The sequence below is a fragment of the Gopherus flavomarginatus genome, chromosome 10 (assembly GCF_025201925.1).
Source record: "Gopherus flavomarginatus isolate rGopFla2 chromosome 10, rGopFla2.mat.asm, whole genome shotgun sequence".
NCBI lineage: Eukaryota > Metazoa > Chordata > Testudines > Testudinidae > Gopherus > Gopherus flavomarginatus.
In genome coordinates, this window is record NC_066626.1 from 37054352 (window position 1) to 37078523 (window position 24172).

Genomic DNA, 24172 nt, shown 5'->3' on the forward strand with positions numbered 1-24172 from the left:
AAAAAGAACAGAGTTCAAATTAATGTGTTTTCACATTTTTTTCATCAGCCCAAATATTAGAAAAATACCTTAATACTTACCATGTGAAATGGTCTTTAAAGTTCATCTTCATTGGACTAGAGTAGAGAAAGTTCTTCCTTCGAGGGGAATCCTAAAAAATGTATGAAGCACTTGAATTATGGCTCAGATCTAACATGGTAGCCATTAGATGCATCTAGTCAGACCCTTCCTAGGATCATCAGATTACATTCAGTAAAAGTTTGCATTCAAACTGTTGGGCTGAGAAGCACAGAGTTTTGTACAATGAGGTTTATAATACAGCCATGTTGGATTTGCAATTCCTTCTCCAAAGTCTACACAACTGGCATTCTTTCCTTGGCTGGCAAAGGCTTTGGTCATTCCAGCTTCCCTCAACTTAAACTATTCAAGCAAATAAAATGAAAATGACAAAAAATGATTAAATTTTCTATTTCTGTTTCTCCTAAAAGAATCAGTAGTTTTCCAGTTGAAGTTTCTTTCCTGGATCTTAGCGCTTCTTACTTTTCCATGAGTAATATTTAGACCAGTGGATGCTCATGTATGAGAAAAATAAAAATTACACATAAGGTGTAACTAATTTTTTCTGTCATATGAAGGGCTCACACTGCTCTGTACCAGTAGATCAGAATATTCCTGATTAAAATTCAATTGGGACATGTCAAACCTTCCATTCAATTAATCATATACCCTACAGTGGTTTCAGCAATGTCTTCTACCAGTTTACACAATTTTAGCTTTAAATGTAGTCTCCTAACATCAGCGTATAGTGTTGCAGCTGTCTAGCAAAAAGAGTCTGAAGTCAAACGAGGAAGGATTTTTAAAAGTCTGAACCATCTCCATTGTGGTAGAATGAGCATATTTAGTGCATGAATCATGTCCAAACCTCTGGGTGCCCTCTGTTATGAGAAGTAAAAATTGCAGGTTAAAGATGTTCATTTTCTCTTTCACTATATTTATCATGATTTAGAGAGATGCAGTTTCCTGACTGAAATATTCTACTGTGCCCAAGCTTCAGATTCTTTTCTGTAGTTCAAAAAAGAAATGTTTAGGATAATGTCAAGAAAAGATGTATTTATGGACTTGAGACCCACCTGGTTTTGTCTTCATTTTTTTTTCTTTCTAACTTCTTGAAAAGAGACTGTTGGAGCCTAACAAACATTTAGAGAAAACCTCTTCTTGTCAGTTACAGATTAGTCTGTCTGCATGTGTGGAAAAATATAAGTCTTCAAGATAGCCTGTCCTCTTATTCTGAATCTGACTTATATGAAGTCAGGCAAATTGAGCCTTAACATGATGCACACACTTGTATTTGGCTTTTATTTGTTCTCTCTTTCAAAAACTCACTATCAAATGAAAATTTTAATAGAAAAAACTAAACATGTATTTTCATTAAAGTCTAATACTTCAGGTATGCAAGTTTAACCATGCCAATGGTGACAACTGGTGGTAAAAGTAATAGAATCCATACTGCACAAAGTGGCATTTTTTCTGTAGAAGTCCCTGCTTCACTGTAGTAAATCCACATTAGTGTCACATGCCTTGTTCTGCTCAATCAAACCTGTTTGCATTTGTTCCAAAATGGTAATACTTGACTAGCAGATAGTAGATTTAGAGTTACATGCTACTGACAAGTCAGGTTATGGTGGAAAACTAATTAATATCACAGCTTCTAACTTTGTTCCTCCCCATCAGTTGTGCATATAGACTCTGCAGAAACAATCAGGTAGTTAACCTCTCTTGTGTATACAATATTAGGGTTTCTGATACCAAACATATGGTAGGTGGAAGCACCAGGTGAAAAGATAACTTATAAAGTAGTCAAGTTGACAGAACCTAAATAATGATATCATGCATTCTCTCAGAGAAGTGGACAGCCAATCAAAGGTATCCAGTCCTAACTAGTTAGTAATAGAATGTCAGATACCCTTAAACATAGAGCAAAGTCAAAAGACAGATGTTGCACTTACAAACTAATTTTTATTAAATGCTGAACTGGAAGCATAAAAGACCACTTCACTTCTTTCAGCACAGAGATGGTTTAAAAATTGATCTTTATGGTTAATTTTGACCATCCTATGCAAAAGCCCATGAATTTCTATTAGCAGAGCATGAATTTCATGCACATTCATTTAGATTTTAATAAGTCTTCATTGTTGGCCATCTTTCAAATCTGAGAATAGGCAGATGTGGGAGTATATGCCTAAGGGATCACAGGAAAAGCTCAAAGAGCTCCGTGACACAGTGGAGAGAGAAATTACATTTCTGAATGAATCATATTTAGATTCACAGAAGCCCACACAAGTGTCTGTCGGAAATCCACAAGTGCACCAGATACTGCTTATAGTCAGAGTATATATAATAATAGTGAAAGAATTGTATATAATGTTCCCTTTGGTATTACTAAATGCTAATTTCTTATAATTGCACTAATTTTACATTTTAATGTAAGAACTTAAATGATAGGGATCTACATGTTCTTCAATAAGATTTCTAAATCAGAAAGAGACTGAGTTGATATAAAAACAATAAGGAGTCTTTGTGGCACCTTAGAAACTAACAAATTTATTTGGGCATAAGCTTTCATGTGCTATAATCCACTTCATCAGATGCATGGAGTGGAAAATACAGTAAACAGGCATAAAGACACTGCACATGAAAAGATGGGAGTTGCCTTACTGAGTGGGGGAGTCAGTGCTAATGAGGCCAATTCAGTTAGGGTGGATGTGGCCCATTCTCAACAGTTGACAAGAAGGGGTGAATATCAACAGAGGGAAAATTACTTTTTGCAGTGCTAACAAGGTCAATTCAATCAAAGTGGGTGTGGCCCAGTCCCAGCAGTTGACAGGAAGGGGTGAATATCTACAGAGGGTGGGGTAGCAAATATGGAAGGCAGAGTTGAAATGTAAGCAGCTGAACACCATTTCTGATGTATCTGAACAAGTAAAATATATTGGAGAAGACACTGTGCATTACAATTCAATGTGATTGTGCCCAATTTTAAGTACCAGCATAGCCTCCTTTGTCTTTTTCTCCATACTCTCAGCAGTACACAGTGTTGGAAGGCAAAAAGCTACAGTTTTATTTACACAACACAAAGATATGCAAATATACAAGCACTGATAATAAACAATTCCCAAATGAACTTTTATAAATTAACACTAGTCATCAGAGCCGTCTCTTGGGTAAGGCAAATTGGGCAACCATTCCAGGCCTCGCACTTTGGGGGACCCCGCGAGCCAGTACAATTGGCTGTCGCGGTCGGTTCCAGAAGAGACACATCAGTCACTTCCACCCCACGCCCCGCGCCCCCCGAGGCCCTGCTAGTCAGCTTGCCAGTGGGAAAAGCAGTTCACTCTAGGAACAACATGTCTTTTCCATCTGAATAGTACCAATTCATTCATAGTTTTGTCATTTCATATTTTATATGCAGTGATGTGTGCATATTACAAAAATATGTTCACACATTAGTAAAGTTGCACTGTTTAATTTTTTAAAAGAAATCTCAAGATGCAAAAATTAATGTTTCCACAGAAATGTTAACTCAGTCACATTGCCCAATGGGTCTGATTCACCATGTGTTAGTTCAGTTAACACTGACAGATCGGCACAGAGCTACACCCACATAAAATATGAGAGATGCTGTAGTAAATCAGGTCCATTCTGTGTATTTTTGGTAGATATTTTAAAATATACAAAGTAATCTATTAAATTATGCATTGAGAAATTGATTTTCAAAAGTGCTGCACACTCAGCTGCGCACTGTAGTTGCTCAGCATCTGTAAAATAAAACCAGGCCTTTAGCAAATAAAATAGAAGGATGAAATGTTATGTATGTTCAGTATGACCAAGTTAATGTTGCTGTAAGAATCTTATCTTTCAGGTTTCTTGACTTGAAGTTTAACTGTGCAGTGCCAATGTCAAAATAACATTAGTTTCCTTAGCTCTAATAACTGACAGTAGAGCTCAAATAACCTAATGAAGATGCTTGAAGACTTGGTTCTAAGAGTGCATCTGCACTTCTAGCTGGAGGTGCAATTTCCAGCTCAGGTAGACATACATGTGCTAGTTTGACTGAGCTAGCGAGCTAAAGACAGAAACATAGGCGCAGCAGCATGGATGGTAAAGCAGGCTGGTTGCCCAAGTAAATACTTAGGATATGACTATACTGCTCGGTAAACCCATGGTTCAAACTCAGGTTCAAGCCTAACCCCCCTTCTGTCTACACACAAGTCACACTAACCCAGGTCTTAGACCCCAGGTCCCCCTGGGGATAGAGGGTCTGAGTCTGTATCAAGCCTGCACCCAGAGTTCAAGCCCTATCACTTTGCAGTGTAGACACAGGCCCACAGGACTAGTGCTCTGGGAATCCGCCAAAAGTATTCCACAGTCCCATGGCTCGACTTTTTGTACTCTGGACAGTCAAGTCTTCTCACACTGCACCATTAACAAAGGACTAGAGTGGCCACATTTGGGAAGGATGCTAGGAACTCAAACCCACATAATGCAGTGAAGATGCTGGAGCCCCAGATTGGGACCTCGGATTCCACAATTCCTAATCTGGGATTGCAAATGCATGTTGATGCTCCTAAATTAACAAACCCAGGGTCAGCTAACTCAAGTTCTACTAACCCACAGCTTACATTGCAGTATAGACAAACCCTCCCCCCACATGAGGTCGCAGAGCCCAGGATCCAGCCTGCACCCGAACATCTACCCCACCATTTTACAGCCCCAGAGCCTGAGCCCTGCGAGCCCAAGTCAGCTGACACAGGCCAGCCATGGGTGTTTAATTACGATGTAAACATACCCTTAGAGTCCTGGGTGGGATTGTACTCAGGGTGGCTAGCCTGTCCTGCCCACCCACACCACCACAGCAACGCTTCTATTTTTAGCATGCTAGTTTGATCAAAGTAACTGTGTGGATATACAAACAAGGTAGAAATTACACTTCCAGCTCAAAGTGTAGATGCATTCTTAGTTTGAGCTACCTTCACATGGAGGACACAAAGTAAATCAGCTGACTAGGGGATAGGAAGGCACAGGTTAGAGCGGCCAGAAAAAGACCCTTTTCTGCTTCTTAAGCTGTTTTGGACGTCATTCCTGCACACACTCACAGATGTGATTATTTCCACTACTTTCCTGTCACTGGTAGCAAAGTTTAGCATGGGATAAGGGTTTGCAGGACTGGGGGCTCATCTAGCTGTGCATACATGCACAGTATGATCCCTGACTAACTAAATTATAAATCCCAGAACTTTCTGTGGAATGCTCAAGAGAGAATATGCTGAGGTGGAGTGCAATCAAATGACCTTTTTAACTTCTTGTAGTTTACTAGTGTTCTCAGGCTTTTAGTTACCATGTATCCTGTAGCTAAGTGGAAATGTTAGCACATGATTCTGTATGTGTAGTTAGCCCTTATCTGAATGTTTCTGCAGGCAAGAAATCTGCTCTGAATGCTATTAGTGCTCTTTGCAGGCCCCTCAAATTCATCCTGGTTTATACTTCTGCCACATTTTGATTTGACCTCTTGCTGAAGTGTATTGCAATGAGCTGTAAACCAGCGCAGTTAGAGTATCAATGCCAAAATTTGTAGTGCCTTGGCACCTGCTTTAGTCTGACAGTGTAGGGCTTTATACTGATGGTGGTGGTTGTGATCATTCATCAAATAGAGAAAGAGTGATGGTTTGATAATATAATTGCATCAGTTAATGTTTAGCTGAATGTCAACTTTATTTCAATCCCTATCACTGTGTCAATGAATCTCAGCTGTTCCGTAGACATACAGGTTAGTATATAACAGTATGTCCAGATATCTGGAAAATGAACAAATTCAGCCTATTTTGCCCTGTGACAGTAGCTAGCATGGAAGAGGCTAAAGTCCAATGGGCTACTAATTATCTTTGCTTTTTTTAAAGGGTGGATTTTGGTGCTATTAAAGAGGAAGAATTGGCAGGATTTAGTGAGAAGACTGCAAATGGGGGTAAAAGGAGAGAGAAGAATGGAAGATGACACCAAGATTATGAGCCTGGGAGACAGGAAGGTCAGTAGAGTTGTCAATGGTGACAGAAAAGGGAGGTGGTGGAGAGGGACTAGAGGGAAGATAAGAAATTCAGTTTAGGAGAATCTGCATGATGGTGAGGCAATCTAGAGAGATGTCAGAGAGAGAGTTGATGCTACACTGGACATAGATGGAGGTTTCAGAGATGGGGAGAGAGATCTGAGAATCATGTGGATGGAGGTGGTAGCTGATGAGATGGTTGAGCACATGGAGTAGGTAAGATTTCCAAGGGAAAGTACAGAGAGAGAGAGAGTAGGGGCTGAGGTATGGAGACAGATATGGGAAGAGAAAGATGAGGAGCCACTGAAGGAGATGTTGGATGATTGAGCTGCAATGTAGGAAAAGAAACAACAGTTATGGGAAATAAGAGAGGAGAGGAATCTGAGAATGAAAGATGATCAATAGTGGAAACTTGTAGAGACATCAAGAACAATAAAAATAGAGAAGCATCCCTTTATAGCTGGGAAGAGATTATTACTGACAGTAGTCAGTTTTGTGGATGGCCATCCACACACTGCTAGATTTATCAGAATTATTTAACACAGGTGATCAAAAGGCATTACTAAATCAGCCTTACAGAGGTGAATTAACTTGCATTGTACTGACTCCAATCATTTCCCTTGGATTGATCTCAGGTATGTAATGAGTAGCTACTTCTCTGCCTTAAATGCCTTACCTGTGGGGTCACATAATGCTCAATCCTATTGTCCACTTTTAGGCTATATTTTGAATAAGATAGAACTCCACAAGTAAATGGTCTGAGGCAGTTAATAGGAACTGGACATTCAAATCTCGGTGGTGGCTTTAAAAATGCAACTCTAAATCTCTTGAGGAGATTGTAGGATGCCATGGATTTAATACCAGAAATATGAAGCTTATGCCCACTTCTGTATTTCCTTCATGGAGCACCAGGTCTCCTAACTCTTCAGGTATCTGAACAGTACTAGTGTGGGTGAAAGGACACAGGCTGAAAGTTATTTTAGCCAAGATAAAGTTTATGAGATCTGTAAAATGAAATATTCCGAGAACATTTATCCGTGCTTTGAGGGCATCAACCCTCTGATCATCAAGGTGATATATGTGGTCTGTGATTCATTCTCAGCCCCTCATTGAGGCTGAGCACCAAAGTCTGATGGGTCAAAAATACCTTCCTGTCTGATCTTGACCTGGATATCCTGATGTATGATTTTATCATTTCCAGGCTCAGCTTCTGCAACATGCAGTGGCTGGGACCGAAAGTGAATAACTCAAAGAAACTCCAGATGGAACAAAATGCAGCAGCCCTTTTTATAACAACTCTGGGGCATCATAACCCATCACTTAGTGTTCCTCACACTACAGTATCCTTGTTGTGAAATTCTGGATCCAATATAAAGCCCTGCTCTTAGTTATTAAAACCCTAAATGGATTGAGTGCCAAATATCTTTGAGAGCATCATTTTCTCTGTGACCAAAGCCAGTCTGGAGAGCTGCATTCCTCAGGAACTCTTGTTGTTAGTGCCTAGTTTTGAACATGTACATGAAGGGGATCAATCCATCTCTGCAGCTATGGGATTTGCTTCTACAGAATATTAGAATAGCCACAGACCTCTTCATCATCGAATCAAAATGTAAACTCATCTCTTAATAGAGCTTAGTCTTCCCACATTAAATTCTTCAAGATAGCAAACAATACATTACTAAGTTAAGCCTTCCAAATGGACATTATCTCAGCATATGAAAGGCCAATGGGAAAATGGTGTGGAGACTCCACACTGGAGCACATGGCACAATGGCCCCCTCAGAAAAATGAAATCGTAAATTTAAAGTAAAATGCATTTACTTTTCTCTCATTTTTATGCACCATTCTCAGCTTCTCACAGAAAAACAGTTTTTACAAATAAGGGATGCACGTGGCACAGCTGCTATAGTGCCCCAGACTTGATTGTGCATGCTCCAGTAGAGGTGGCCAAAGCAAGCAATGGGATTGCATTGGGAGACCTGGAAGCCAGAAACGAGAACCCACCTAAAATTGATATAGAGCCAGCATGTGTGTGTTTTGAAAGTGCTATTTTTCCCCTCTCAAAATTCTAATAGTGCTCTCATGTTATGGGTGGATAGACAGGCTTTCATAAATAATGCTTTGATATTTAGTATATATTGTCTGGTTTGTTGTTGTTAATCAGCTGCATTACAGTAGCTCTCAGTCAAGCCAGCAGGCTGCTCAAATTATCTGGATCCTCTGTGTCATCCAGCAGAGGGCCAAGTAGCAATGGGGAAAGGGAGAAAACATCACAACTTCCTATCCCACCCGGACTTGCTTTCTGTCTGCTCTTGGCTGATTCTTCTTCTTCATTCTGGCCACCAGACCAGTCTACAGCTTCTCCCACCAGCTGTCATGTGGCACTAGTCCCCGTAGCAGCTGTAGAACCTTAGCCAGATTGTCCTGAGACAGCTACGCTATTAGAAGTGTCTGAAAATTCAACATGCAGCCACAACAGAAGAGAGAGTCACAGCTGCAAAGGCATTTGTTTGTCTTCTGCAAAGCATCATGCTTCCTTTTCTTCTTACATAAGAGTCTTCGGTTTATGCTCAAATAATTTTTCTGCTCTCTTGTCCTCTTCACTTTATGTTGATTCTTCACTGGAAGTGTTGGAGCCGGGGCACTGTGAAAGCACTGAGTGCAAGATCTATTCTCTTGCATTGCCTTGGTCAATTCTCCTTCCTCCCCGTGCCCCACTAGCCCCCCATACAACAAACAGGCTCATGAGTCTATTCTTTATGTACATGTGTCCAATCATCTTCCTTTTAAAATCTGAACATTACCAGTTATTGATCACTTATAAAGCAAAGATGTGTATGTTTTGCTTCCTCCCCACACACGTACACCATCTCCTGGGGAAAGGTCTTTGGCTGCTCAACAAGCACTAGCTCCAGTTTAAGTCTTTAGAGAGAGTAATAATTTCACAATTAAAAGCTAACTCGATTTCTGTGAAATATGGCAGTATAATGAGTATCAAGATAGCTCAGTAGCACTTTGTGGTGTCAACTAAGAGGGACTCGATTCAGGAAAGAAAACAAATTTTACAAGCAACTCAGAGAAGGCAGATTTTATTGCAGGGCGACAAATCCTGGCCCTCAGAGATGCTGAAGGCCACATTAGAATTGAATTCAGTAATAGCTGATTAATTAAAAAGATACCATGATGATAGTTGTTTTTGTTGTTTTTTTTAAGTATAAGTAGCCAAAAGGCAAGTTTTTGAAGTTTAAATAAAGGTTACTGGAAAAATGGTAACTTGGTAAGTTTGAATGACTAGCTGGTGCTGTCAAAAAAATAACACAGAAGAGAATCAATAACATCAAATAGAAATCTACAAAACTATAGCCTGCTTTTGTCAAACATTTTACATTTTCCATATAAATAAGACTATTTATATTGATTCTTTGGGTTTGGAGGCAGTGGAGCAGATAGGAGGTAATTAAAAGCATAAATCTCAGGAGCTTTGTGAAGGTAATTCTCAGCTTTGTAGACAGAGCTGACAAAATGATGAACATTTTTAGCTTCAACATGACAGAAATATTGCGTGATTACAGGGTGCAGGGACATAATGTGCTGAAAGTTCTGTTCAATAGCAGCTATTGAATAAAGCTTCTAACTAAGTTCAGTTGGATTTTTAAAATGTAGCACTTACTTATTCCGGGTCTGATTTGCACTGTATTTCTCCGTTCTTTCCATGTCCTTTTCAATAATACCCTATTTTAAGTTAATATTTGGGGGAACCAGACTTTAAATAGAATTGCTTTATTTTCCAACAATTAACACTGAGAAACCAGGATTTAAAAATATTTAATGTATAACTGCATTGTAACTAAAGTTACACTTTAACTTTGAATTTTTCCTCAACTCAGCGTTTAATTTCAGAGAAATTACTTAATCTGGAAGATTCTTTTTAAATTCTATTTTGCTGTTTGACAAACAAATTTTAGTAGAGATTATACAGAAAATAGTTTTATTCTGAAATCCCCAATAATATATGAACATTTAAATGTACATGCTGCTACAAAGTGATAGTTTTTATATTTTACAAAACGTTCTATGTTATCAAAAATTTGGTGGGCAAGTTACTATTTTATGGAAGCAAATTTGATAGCTCATGATGTGGAGTGAATTAAAAGGTGAATTCATGTGAGATGTTAATGCTTCACTACAACTCTCAGCCTATAAAATTAAGCACATGTGTAAGTAAGTGTGTGACTAGTCTCAATGACTTCAGTGGGACTACTTGCACGTTTGAAGTTAAGCACATGAGAAAGCAGTTGCAGGATCAGAACCTAGAAAAACTTAATCCAGTCTTCATACATAAATGTGATTAAAGGCATTGCACTTGAACCAGGGCAGTGTTTGGCCTGAAATATCTGCATATTTTGCTGTCATGATGCCAAAAAAAAAAACAAGTATCTAACAATCTATGTTTGTGTAATACTGGATTTCCTGCTTTATGTAAAAAAGCAAGATGTGCGTCCATGTATGAAGGGGTTCTACTCATGGCAGGTTCGCCTCCTTGTAGCTGGGTCTGGGAATTAGCTTTTGCTGTATCCAGTACACCCTTCCATCAGTTGGAATGACTTGGCACGCTCCCATTGTGTGTCTCAACTCTCTGGCCAGGTTACTGTACGGTCCTCCTGCTTTGGGGGTAATAATGTACTGTCACACACATGTCCAGACTCTCTCATACCGTCTTCCATTCCAAGTCTCCAGGTCCTGTGCCACTTTCTAGTGATGGGTAGAGGAATCCAGGCCTGCCCACTGTTCTGGGCTTGAGCCCAGAGACCCTTTGATTAGCAACCTACCTCTTCCCCCCCCCCCATCTAAAATCCTGTTGTTTCCCTAGGCTCCTTCTTACCTCACACCTCTATCTCCTTGCCCATCTCTGGGTTTACTGCTGGAGAGTCCTCTGCTTTCCACGGCTACTTCACACCTCTCAGCCTCTTGCCAGACTCTCTAGTACAGCGCAGGACCCCGGTGCTCTCTCTTCCCCTGGATTTCCTCCTTGTTCTTAGCCAAATCTCTTTCACTCTGGGAAATGGCAGCAGACCTCCTCCGCACAGCCCTTTCCTGTTTTCATTTCCTGGCTTTACACTCCAATCCCAGTTCCTCCCCAGCTGGGATTTGTCTGCAGTTAGGCCTTATCAATCCCTGACTTCCTTCCAGATGCAGCATATAAGGTAAATTGGCCCCTTTGGCCCACATTAATTTGCTCAGTGCTTGTATGGGTTGGACACCCCATGACACTGTGTGAGAACATTTGCAATCTCTGTGTGCTTCTGTGTGTGCATCCAGTATAAATGACTTCAACAATTATAAGTCAGAACAATTAAAAGCTCACAAAGAAGGTGCCAATTTCTTTGGTGGGCCATAATCCATCTTTCCTGGGGTTAAAGCACAAACCCTGGAGTCAGAAGATCTGAACTCTCTTCCCAGTCACTCCAGGTTGATTTTGGGAGGTGCTGAGAACCCACTGCTCCCATTGATTTAAACTAACATTGTGAGTGCTCAGCACTTCTGAAAATCATGCCCTTAATTTGCTTAGTTTCACACTTAAAATGAGAATAACTACATCATTGTTAAGGGGGTTCTGAAGCTTTATTTATTAATTCTCAGACAAAAACTACATCAAGGTGGAATAAGGCATGAGAGTATGTCTCAATAATTAGGGGTAAAAAAAATTACAGGGATACTATAATTATGCCAAAACCAAGCACTGTGAACCCAGGAAATTCAGTATTAAGGTTACACTTGCAGGAAATCCAAACAAGTTAAAGTACTAAAATATTCAGTGAAGGTGTCAGAGCAACCTTAACTGTACTCTGCAGTTATAGCATGCAATTACCATAAAATTATGATTAAGGCATTTCAGTGTTTACATTAGATGTTGACATGGCTTTTTAAGACACACAAGGTTTCATTCACCCTCATGGTGACACTGTAGGGCAGAGTTAAGGTCGTTTGGGTTTTTAATTGTGCCTTTAAGTTTCTAACCAGGAACAGACCCAGAACATCCAAAATCAGCTTAGAGTGTTGAGTTGCTAGGGGATTTCCACTTAAATTGAACCTGATGAAGCAGAGCAATACATGTTCCTGCAGAAACAAGAACCTTCAGTTTAGGGAAATTTTGCTGCAGGTTGTCATTGAAAAGAGCTGGAAGGCTAGTATGTCATTTATTTAGAATGCATGTGACTGGCTGACCCTACTGAGATAAATTCATGTAATTACTCTTTCATATATCAGCTAGAGATTCTCAAACTCATTTACCTGTAAACTGTGAAATGAATAGCTGACTATTTACAATTTATTGTCAGACTTCAGTCATGACATAGTTTCCCATAAATTATCCTTTGTTCTACAGTCTTACTTGGATTTAAAATGTTTCTTTAAGGTCATGCCATTACAAAGGAATATCTGTGATGTATCCTTATTATTTTAACAAATAACATGAAAAAGTTCTATGTAAAGCAAAACATTTTACAATTAATGGGGTTACAATATAATATAAGATAGCATTCATGCTGTCATGGAAAGAATGTGTACATGTATTCCTTGTATAAAACAGGAAGATTTGTAGTACAGATGATGTATTGGATGCAACCTGGCATGCAAACCAATAGATTACATTTTTAATGTATGCATATTTAATTCCAGAATTTTAACATCCTGGTGTTTACATTTCAAACTGGATGTCTTCATAATTGGGAAATGAATATGCTGATCTCAATTAACAATCAACTTCAGGTTTTAAATAAAACTTAACGTCTGGGAGTTTGTGTTTCTCCGTGGGAAATGTTTTCAAAAGAAATAGCCTATCATAAACTGTTCATTAAAATCCAGTATACTTATAGATTAGAAGGCTGGTTGATTTTTGTTGTTGTTGTATTTATAAAGCTTTCATTGCTTGTTTTGTCTTTTACTTACTATTCAGAGATGTTGAATGGCACTAAAAGATCAGATTCATCAAAAGGATAATGAGCAGATATTTTATGGGGTAGAGATTTGAAGAACAGTGGGGTATGTCTGGCATGCATATTGGCATTTCAGTACCCAGAACATTCTGGGCTATTTCATAGCAATGTTGGTGTCTGAAGAGACAAATTTTTCACTAAGTCCAAATCCTATAAAGACTTACACGCACGCCTAACTTTATGCACTGAATCCCATGGAATTCAGCGTGGCTTGCTGTGTGTAAAGTTAAGCACATATGTAAGTCTTAGAAGGATCTGGCCCAAGTCTGTAAGTGTTTCCAGTTCTTTTTGGCAATCTATGAAAGGTTTTCCCCACTGTTAGCCTCCAAATCTATTCTGTTTTAGAGTTGTTCCTGTTCATTAAACTTTTAAGTCACTAATTATTGTTTCTATCATTTATAGAGAAACATTGAACTTCTAAATTAAACAAATGTGAATTAGATGTTGGCAATAGAACAATCAGGAACTGGATTTCCTGTTTCACAGGGAATTTTGCTGTTTAGATTTTTTTTTTCCCCATTCAGAAACAGATTCAAAACAAAAGAAAATCCCACAAAACAAAATTTTAAAAAATCGTTTCAGGTAAGTCAAAACATTTCATTTTGATAAAATGAAAATACTTTGTTCCAATTTCCACAATTTAAAACTTTTAAAATGTTTTTATATAAAACAATTAATTTCATTTTGAAAAGTCATTTTAAAATGACAGATCAAAATGTTTCATTCAAAATTCGTTAAAATGGGACGTTTTGCTATTATCAAACACTTTGTTTTGTTTTTTCACAAGATTTCATTGAAATTGGCACATATTGAAACCTTTAAATACTCACCCATTTAATTTATTTATTTAAAAAGGGGATAGAGAATAAGATGAAGAATATATTATTGCCCTTACATAAATCGATGGTATGCCCACATCTTGAATACTGCATACAGATGTGGTCTCCTCATCTCAAAAAAGATATACTGGTACCTGAAAAATTTCAGAGAAGGGCAACTATAATGATTAGGGGTTTGGAACGGGTCCCATATGAGGAGAGATTAAAGAGGCTGGGACTTTTCAGCTTGGAAAAGAGGAGACTAAGGGAGGATATGATAGAAGTGTATGTAAGATCATGAGTGACGGGGAGAAAGTAGATAAGGAAAAGTTATTTTACTTCTCATAATACAAGAACTTGGGGCCACCAAATTAAATTAATGGGCAGCAGGTTTAAAACAAATAAAAGGAAGTCAGGTTCACTCCCTGTGGAGCACTTAGTATTGGCCATTGTCGGTAGACAGGATACTGGGCTAGATGGACCTTTGGTCTGACCCAGTATGGCCGTTCTTATGTTCTTATGTTTTCATTTTGCTGAAAATATTTGTCAAAAAAAGTTTCAATGTAAAATTTTCTGATCAGCTCTATGTATAGTACATTTTTATATCAAGTGCATTTTTATAGAAATATAGAATATAGGGCTGACCTTCTGAAGACAGTTGGCTAAAATTTTCAAACTTGGGTGCATAAAGTTAGGCATCTAACTTATTTGGGCACCTAATTATTTACCATGATTTTCATAGGTGTGGAGCAGCCACAGCTGCCTTTGATTTCAATAGGGAAAGCTTGAGTACTAAGTCATTACTCTTTGAACTCTTTATTTCCAGTCTCTGGAATTTTAATAAATAAGAAACAACACTAATTGAGATTCTTCAGAATAAAAAAAAAAGATGAGTAGCAAGTCGAGCATTTTCTTTAAGTCTGTTAGCCTGTTGAACAGGCAGCTGGAACTTGGAGATATGATATTCATATACTTGTAAGCTCCCTTCCCACGTTTTAAAGTGGCTGGTTCTAGATTATTGGAAACAGTAATTTTCTCATTCAAATTCGTACTATTTCTGCTCCCCAGTACACTGCTTTTAAGTAGCATTTTAAGCACCAATCAGACCGTATTTCCCCTTTCTAGGAATACAAAAGGTCCTATCCATTAACTAACTACTAAAATCTGAGTTAAGCTTTTGAAGTAATATTTTCTCTTATCCTACTATACTAGGTACGGCATTCTGCTTTTTAAATTAATATTAAAAAGTGCTTATAGTGACCAATGTAAACTTGCCACTTTTAACCACATTTTACAATTGCATTTAAAACTATATTTTTATATTCCTAAAATCATATAATTTCTCCTCCTGAGAGACCAAAATCTGCCCTCAGTCATACCATAGCTCTCATTGACTTTAACGAGAGCTGCCTGCATACTCTCGAGCAGAATCTGGAACATCGGAATTAAGTATATAAAATACTCTACTTATAGATAAGGGAGTAGAACCTTCTCCATACTTTTCCTTTTTGAGAAAGGATTTTAAAGTATGAGGTATATTTATAGCCTTGATATATGGCATTGGATAATGACTTTTAGCACATTGTTTTCTTGGTTTCATTCAGAGAGTGAAGTAACATATCTATTAAGCATCTTTTCAACATTGCTGTATATTTTGAGTTTATCCTTTACTTACCCAAGCTCTCCCTACCAGTATATAGCCCAATCCTGCAGTCCTTACACACACAATTTCCACTGCAGTCAATGGAAATTTTGCATGAGTAAGAAAAGCAATATCAGGTCTCAAATTTAAAGTGCAGGACAAGATGTTTTATTAACAATAACTGTGACAAATATTGATCTCACTTTACAGTACACAATGCAGTGTCTACTGTATTTGTAGTTTTCAAGTTATACCTGTTTTCAGGTGAAACTTTCATGCTAAAATATGAATATAAATTGCTCATTAAATACGTAGAGCCAAGTCCTGGAGCTGAAGTCATTGTTACAAAGAACTCTTCAATGCAATCAAAGCACTGTGTTCCATTTTATTCTGGAGGGTTGTGGGATTTGTTACAGACCGCTCACGAAGGAGTCTGCACTCCTTGTGTGCTGTGAAACTTCCCCTGTGCCCCAGTATGTGGCAAGAAGGGCAGAAGAGAAGAGTGATGGGGTGATTGCTCTGCGATTGTGGGTCTGCTATCCCAGAGATTCTCAACCTTTTTCTTTCTGAGCCTGCCTTCATCCCACCCCCCTAACCCCCCTGCAAGCTATAAAAACTCCACAGCCTCCCTGTGCCACAACAACTGTTTTTCTGTGTATAAAAGCCTGGGCCAGCATTAGGAGCTAGCAAGCATAGCAATTGCCTGGGGCCACACACCGCAGGGGGCCCTGCGAAGCTAAGTTGCTCAGGCTTCTGCTTCAGCCCTGGGTGGCGAGGCTTGGAGCCCCAGGTGGTGGAGCTTCAGCTTTCTGCCCTGAGCCCAAGAAGTCTAATGTCAGCCCTGCTTGGCGGACCCCCTGAAACCTGCTCACAGCCCCCCAGGGTGACCCAGATCCTTGGTTGAAAACCACTTCATTTTCCATATGCTCCTTCACCCAGAGGTGGGGATGCAGCAGTCATGAGGAACATGAAGTAGCAGCTACCAAATGGCAAGGAAAGGAGGAGCCAGTCCTCCACTCCAACTCCCAGAGACCTCCCCAACTTACAAGTTTCCCCATGTTAGTGGTCGTCCAAAGATTCACTTGGGCCCAAGATTTGTCCATATGACTTTTATGAAAAATTTGCTGGTAGCACTGCCTATGATTAAGGTTGCCTGACATGTCCCATTGTAAGACTCTCTTTTCAGTTGCTTAAACTTTGCTGAACTTAAACAATTTCAAGCGGAAATTTCCATGCCAGTCTGGGAATGTATAATTGTTTTTAAATTTTAGCTGATTCTGAGAACAACAATAGAGGAAAATATATTGTTTTACTCAAGTTAAAAATGCTGGTGATCTTTTCTTTAAACAGGTCTTGCACCTTGATGCATGGTGTTGGGACTTGAAATTTGCTAGAGATGTGAACTTTGTGTTAGGGATATGCCTTTTGCTGTCCCCATGAAAATCTCCCCAAATTTGGGCAAGTTATAAGCATTTGAAAAATCATGGGTCAGGCAAGCTTCACTTTTAGCAAGTAACAGATTTGAATTTCCATTCTCCCTGAGCATGCACAAGCCTCTCATAGCTCCTGGTGCTGATCAGACTGCACATGGCCATCACCAGTAAGTGAATGAATGTGTGCCAGCCCAAGACTACGAGGGGCAAAGCTGGATTTTCTGTGTAATTTCTTCTCCCAGCTGCTCAGGCCAAGGGAGGTGCCAAGCACTAAAATTGGGAGCAGGGAGCCTGCCTCTCCTGTGCTTTGAAAGATATCCCTCCCAGCCCCTCCCCCCCCACAGCAGGTATCAAGGCAGTAGCTCTCTGATTTGAATGCATGAGGTAACAAGAAGTCTGGGGCTGTGATGGGATGGGAGAGTGACTGGGAAAAATACTAGGGGTGATAGAGCTGGGGTGGCTGGAATGGGGAGCCGTGGGGGGTAATGGGAGGCCAGAACTGGTTGAGCAAGCAGATTTGGCCTGGGAACTTTGGGTCAAGGAAGATGGATGTAACTGGTTGGACAAGGAAACTGGGAATTCAGGGAAATGGTGGGGACTGGTCTCAAGTTGAGTGGGAGGATAACCCTGAAATCAGACAGGAGGTCAGGGATGGGGGTGAGAATGGGATTGGGAACCAGTGGGTGGAGAAATGGAAATGGCGTGGGGGAGAGGAGACCAGACAGACGAAGAGCTGGGATACAGGGAAGAACTGGAACTGGCTGGGCCAAAGAGACTGGGAAAAGGAACTGGGGCAGGAAACAGATTCAGTGAGCAGCCTGGGGAGGGGGGGAACTAGGTCTGGGAACCAGTGCAGGGGATGGGGGAGAGAGCTTGGAGGTGGGAGTGGGGAACTGGGACTGGCTGGACAAGAAGACTGGGAGACAAGAAGTTGATGTTAGAGGAGGGATTCAATAAGGAGTTTGGAACAGGGCATGGAGAAGGGGATTTGGGGATAGACTGGGACCTGGACAGGCAGCCTGCAAAAGGGGGTCAAGTTTGGGGGGAATGTGCAGAAGTATTTGTGCCCACTAGAGTATGTTCCCCTCAAGAGCCTGGAATGGAACCTAGGAAAAGTCTGGTTCAAGTGACATGCCCATCATTCCATAGAACTCTGTCAGAGTCAGGGATAGGATCCAGTTCTCCAGGGCAGCATTCAACTACCTTAACCATAAGACAGATGTTCCTCTTCCTGCAGTCCCCTGCCTCATTCATCTACACACTTTCCAACTTCTGCAGCACATGAGGCAGGGCCCCATAGAAAACAGCCTCTTTCACTTCACAGTCCTAAAATTAATCCACAGAGCAGGTCTATTGTCTGCACTGAGTGAGCAGGGGTTCTGTGGGAAAAACAGCATGTGATCACATAATTAAAGACTGTATCATATTCCATATGCACATAGGGGTCAAATGAAGGTTGCACAGCCAAACTTAATTATGGCATTTCTTAACGGTTGACTGCTTGACTTTGCAACCTTAACAATGGTAGTGTGCAGTGTTTTTCCCAGAAATTGAAATAAGGAGGGGTGTTCAAAAGATACGGGGTGGGGGTGAGGACCGATGAGGGGTGAGACTACTAAGGCAAAGGTGGGCTATATGGCACCGCAGTAACAACTGAAAAATGTTTCATGACTATTTTATTAGTTTTAACTCGTTTTTAAATCATCACACCAATTAAAGTTGGCCACACAAGCCTACTGTGAAGCACTATATCTACATCCTTCTTGGTTTCTTGTTGTAATTTTGCACAATTCTGTTAATCAACTTCTTGAATGCAGCGCATTTGTTTTTGGTGGCTCCTCATGTGTCCAGAACTTCCAGTCCTTTGATATCCTCATGATCAGGCAGAAGGCGACTTCCTTCGGAACACAAAATTCTATTCAATGAGGAAAAAGGAATGCTCAGCTATAGCTGTTGTGACCAGGGGTAGAAAGAGATGAATTCCTACTTCTTTCATCCCAGGAAACAGCACAAAAATTGGGTCAAACTGCTAGTGATGATAAGGAAGTTGAAGTCAAATCTTCATTCATTCATTGTATGATATTCCATCCTGTGTTCAAATTCTCTATTTTGTCCTGAACACATAGCAGCCCCATTGCAGGTAGGGCCTCACTCCACTCAACTGTTCATGTTTTAGAAGACGGGCATCTGTAAAAGCTACCTAGAGGTTGATAGAGTCCAAAAGCTGTCGTTGTAGAGAGCCAGACGTGTACCCAGAAGCCTCCTACTGCAAGACAAACCCAAGAAAGAAACCAACAGGACTCCACTGGCCATCACATACAGCCCCCAGCTAAAACCCCTCCAACGCATCATCAAGGATCTACAACCCATCCTGGACAATGATCCCACACTTTCACAGGCCTTGGGTGGCAGCCCAGTCCTTGCCCACAGACAACCTGCCAACCTGAAACATATTCTCACCAGTAACTGCACACTGCACCATAATAACTCTAGCTCAGGAACCAATCCATGCAACAAACCTCGATGCCAACTCTGCCCACATATCTACACCAGTGACACCATCACAGGACCTAACCAGATCAGCCACACCATCACTGGTTCATTCACCTGCACATCCACCAATGTAATATACGCCATCATATGCCAGCAATGCCCCTCTGCTATGTACATCGGCCAAACTGGACAGTCTCTACGGAAAAGGATAAATGGACACAAATCAGACATTAGGAATGGCAATATACAAAAACCTGTAGGAGAGCACTTCAACCTCCCTGGCCACACTATTGCAGACCTTAAGGTGGCCATCCTGCAGCAAAAAAACTTCAGGACCAGACTTCAAAGAGAAACTGCTGAGCTTCAGTTCATCTGCAAATTTGACACCATCAGCTCAGGATTGAACAAAGACTGTGAATGGCTTGCCAACTACAGAACCAGTTTCTCCTCTCTTGGTTTTCACACCTCAACTGCTAGAACAGGGCCTCATCCTCCCTGATTGAACTGACCTCGTTATCTCTAGCTTGCTTGCTAGCATATATATACCTGCCCCTGGAAATTTCCACCACATGCATCTGAAGAAGTGGGTATTCACCCACGAAAGCTCATGCTCCAAAACGTCTGTTAGTCTATAAGGTGCCACAGGATTCTTTGCTGCTTTTGAAGATTCTGCAGCTCATACTAGTGCTACTTGGAGTAGATGGCCTCTGCAGTGTGTATTGGAGAGATTAGAGTTACACTTTTCTCTGAGCAAAGCGTGTACTCAACTATGTCTTCCAGAGAAGTTTTTGCAGCTCCATCAAATGCACAAGCAGCCATCTCTTTGGGGTTCAGTTTACAAGCATTTAACTTTTCTAAGTTGTGGGTTGTCAGAGATGCAGCCTATGTGTCTTCTAGAATCTGAACATCTAGAAATTCATCTACTGGCCTACCACTGACATCAAGATAATGTATGCAGTGACTTAATACTAGACACCCATTTGCATTGGTGCATTCTTCAGCCATGTATGCACACTTCCTGAATGTGGTGAGAGAGTTCTTCACTTTTTCAACTGCTAAGTCTTTTATGTTGCACTGCATGCTTCTAACCAGTCCGTTCTGTTCCTTGCAGAAAGATAGTGAGCATTTGCTGGTCTTGGTCAGAACCAGTGTCCAACTTCAGGATTAACAAATGACAGTGCACTTAACAATGCCTCCAGTTTGTAGTGTGTGGTATCTCTTACTTAAAGAGAAAGTATGTTGTGACAGCCATGTTTGTTCACATAAACTGTATTAAAAATGCTGGAGTCAAAACAGCCTCATTAAGTGCTTTAACAATGACTGGCTTATAAGGCTTTCTGCATGTTGATGCAGTCCACAGGATTGGTGTTTTGCAACCTTTTCACATCATTTGTCAGCATTGGCTTTGCTGCTCAGTCTGGCAAACCAAGCTCCCCCACTTTTTCTATATAAATCCTTGCTATGCTCACATCTTCAATACTGAATTCAATTCTGGTTACCCAATCTCAAAAAAGATATATTGGAGTTGGAAAATGATTAGGGGTATGGAACAGCTTCCATATGAGGAGAGATTAAAAAGACTGGGACTTTCCATTTTGGAAAAGAGACTACTAAGGAGGGATATGATAGAGGTCTATAAAATCTTGACTCGTGTGGAGAAAGTGTATCATTTCCTTAACATAACACAAGAACTAGTGATCACTCAATGAAATTAATAGGTAGCTGGTTTAAAACAAACAAAAGGAAGTACTTCTTTGACACAACGTACAGTCAAACTGTGGAACATTTTGCCAGGGGATGCTGTGAAGGCCAAAACTAGAATAGGGCACAAAAAAGAACTAGATAAGTTCCTGGAAGATATGTCCATCAATGGCTATTAGCCAGCATAGGCAGGGATGCAACATCATGTTCTAAGAGCCTGTGTGTGCCAGAAGCTGAGCGTGGATGATGGGGGATGGATCACTCTATAATTGCCCTATTCTGTTAATTCCCTTTGAAGCACTTGGCAGTGGCCACTGTTGGAAGACAGAGTACTGGGCTAGATGGACCATTGGTCTGACCCAATATGGCTGTTCTTATGTTCTTATGTAAAAATTAATTATCAAAATGTTTATACAGAAACTCCCAACACCAGCCTGTCTGCTGGATACATAGGCAGAGTAGGTGAGTTCATGTAAATACATTCTGGTCCTGAAGCCTTCCCCTCACTCTGGTTCATCACTAGCTGTCAAGGGAGAGCTCATTCAGACCTTGCTTACAAATCGTGATTTGAAAATGATACGGTTGGCCAACATTGCCGAAACAAATGTGCCAACGTTGTCAGAAAAAACAACAGCTGTGTAAAGAAGCTAGTCTTTGTTCATACTTTTCAAGCCTATTATACTTTTTCAGGTACAAGTATTTTATCATACAGTGTATATGTTTTTAAAATGTGTATTAATGTTTCAGTTTCAATTCAAATTTCCAACCAGTGACTAAACTGGCAACACGGCATGTAACTAGTTGATGTTGGGGTGTGGAGGGTTGTTGGAGGAATTCAGGGGGCATGTAGGGAAATCCCTAGTAGTGTGTGTGTGTTTAACCTTGCTTTTTTATGTGTAATATTGATATTTCTGGTATAGAATTTGCATGAATTAAATTAATTTAATTTGGCCCAAATTAACTATTGCCAAAAATGTCCCTTCAGTTTGCCCTTGAAATATTGTAGCACTAATATAGTAACTTTCGGTATTTTATTTTCTATTGGGTTTTAATCTCTAAGTAGCAAATTATGTATCTAATAAAACATAGGCTAATTTCACATTTGGCTTTTTTAACCTTATATGCAAATTTCTTTTATATTTTCTGCAAAAATGGATGTAAATGTAATATATCCTAACTTAATTAAAAATTAACACTTGGAAGTCTAGTGGGCTAATTTAAAAGATACTCAGAATGTTAGAATTATGTGTGTAGTCACTGCTAGCAGGCCGTATTACATCTTAGTGTTTGTTAATTAGAACGGAGATTATGAAAACATACAATACAAAGAAGTTTGCCTCTTAATGTGACTTCTGTACTAAAGATCATCTCAAAGTAGGAGGCAACTGGGTAGTAAACAGAGACAAATCAATTACCCCTTGATGGACCTGCAGTTGCAAAACAGCCATCATTTCCTCCTGCTTGCAGGGCTCAAGGAAAGTCCACAAAGTACTACTACTTGTAATATAACAATATTACTGCCCAGCTACCAAAGAAAAGTAGAAGTAAGTGAAACATGTAGGCATGGAAACAGAAATGTTTTAAAGATTTATTTAAAGGATAGTGGATCAAATTCTGCCTCCCACTGCACCTGTGCATTTCCTTTGGAATTGCTGTCTCTAGGGACAGTGAATCTTAGTGACGATAAAATTTAAAAAAATTGTGTTTAAAAAGTAACGCCTGTTTTTAATTCTGTCATTATGTAGGATAATCCTTGGGTAAAATGCTAACAGTTAGCAATTTACTATCAGTATCATAGTAATTATAAACACTGTATGGATTTTTCTTTTTCATCTGGTACTGCTACTGGTATATGCCAATAACGTAAAAGGATATGTAGTTTTGAAAATATAAGGTCATCTAAAACTGATTAACGTTTGCAGTGTTTTATGTGTTATGCATCTCCAGTGACTTTACAATGAGTTTCAAACAAAAATGAAATATAAAACAAAGATATTATAAATGATATCTTGTATTATAAATCCTTGCTAATAATTACTCCCAGTAGAAATAGTGGTTCAAAATAAATATTAGTAAAAAATACTGGTTTTGATTACCTAGATTCCATAAATTAACCCCCAAATTGACACTCAGGCTGGGATTTTCAAAGGAGTATAATAGAATTAGGTTTCTTTAGGCTTCTTAGAAAAGCCCAGCTTCAAATTGCAGTTGGCAAATAATTTGCAAAACTATTAAATTCTATATGTTTAAACAATCATATAATTTCTAGTCTTTTTCTAAATATAATGATCTGTGGCAGCTTTTGCATGCTACAAGCAATTGTCTCCTTTTGCCAACTTTTTGACTCTGTAGAGTAATTTCAGCATTGAAATATATGCTATGGAAATGAAAAACAAGTTTGCTAGTTAGCTGAAAAGTTGTATTACAGCTAAAAGTATATACTTAAAACTACAAATGACCTTTACCTTTAAAAATTGTACTATGTTGCCTACTTTTGATCATCATTAATTTAAGTGTTTTTTATTCCAAGATGGCACAATTGTGAAAATGCTGAAATATAAGAATGTTCGTTATGATTTTTCCCTTACAATTCTGATGCAGTCTAATTTAATCCTATGAAAGTTAATCTGTTTCACATAAAGCTAGTTCTTGTATTCTGTATGCAGCCTGTTGGGAGTTTTTCTGGCATAAAGGTTGTGTGATTGAGTCTATATTTTGTATATTTTCTCTGTAAGATAAATAATGCCAAATATTAGTATTATGTTTGCAAGAGACAAAATAATGTCTTATAATCTATTGCTGAACTAGTACAATCTTTACTGATATGAAGACTTCAAAATTTAGAAGTGTTATTATTGGTCCTTCGCCTTACACTAGCTAACATTTTTTATCAATGACCTGGAAGAACGCTTTTAAAATCATTATTGGTGAAGTTTACAGATGCCTCAAAGATTAGAGGAGTGGTAAATAGTGAAGAGGACAAGTCACTGATA

At 39.4% G+C, this 24172-nt stretch overlaps 1 protein-coding gene across 4 annotated transcripts in view; it reads left to right on the forward strand.

The window, feature by feature from the left end:
- The window catches only part of ZNF385B (zinc finger protein 385B), a 242035-nt gene that overhangs the window by 185086 nt on the left and 32777 nt on the right, over nucleotides 1–24172 (forward strand). The window lies entirely within an intron of this gene.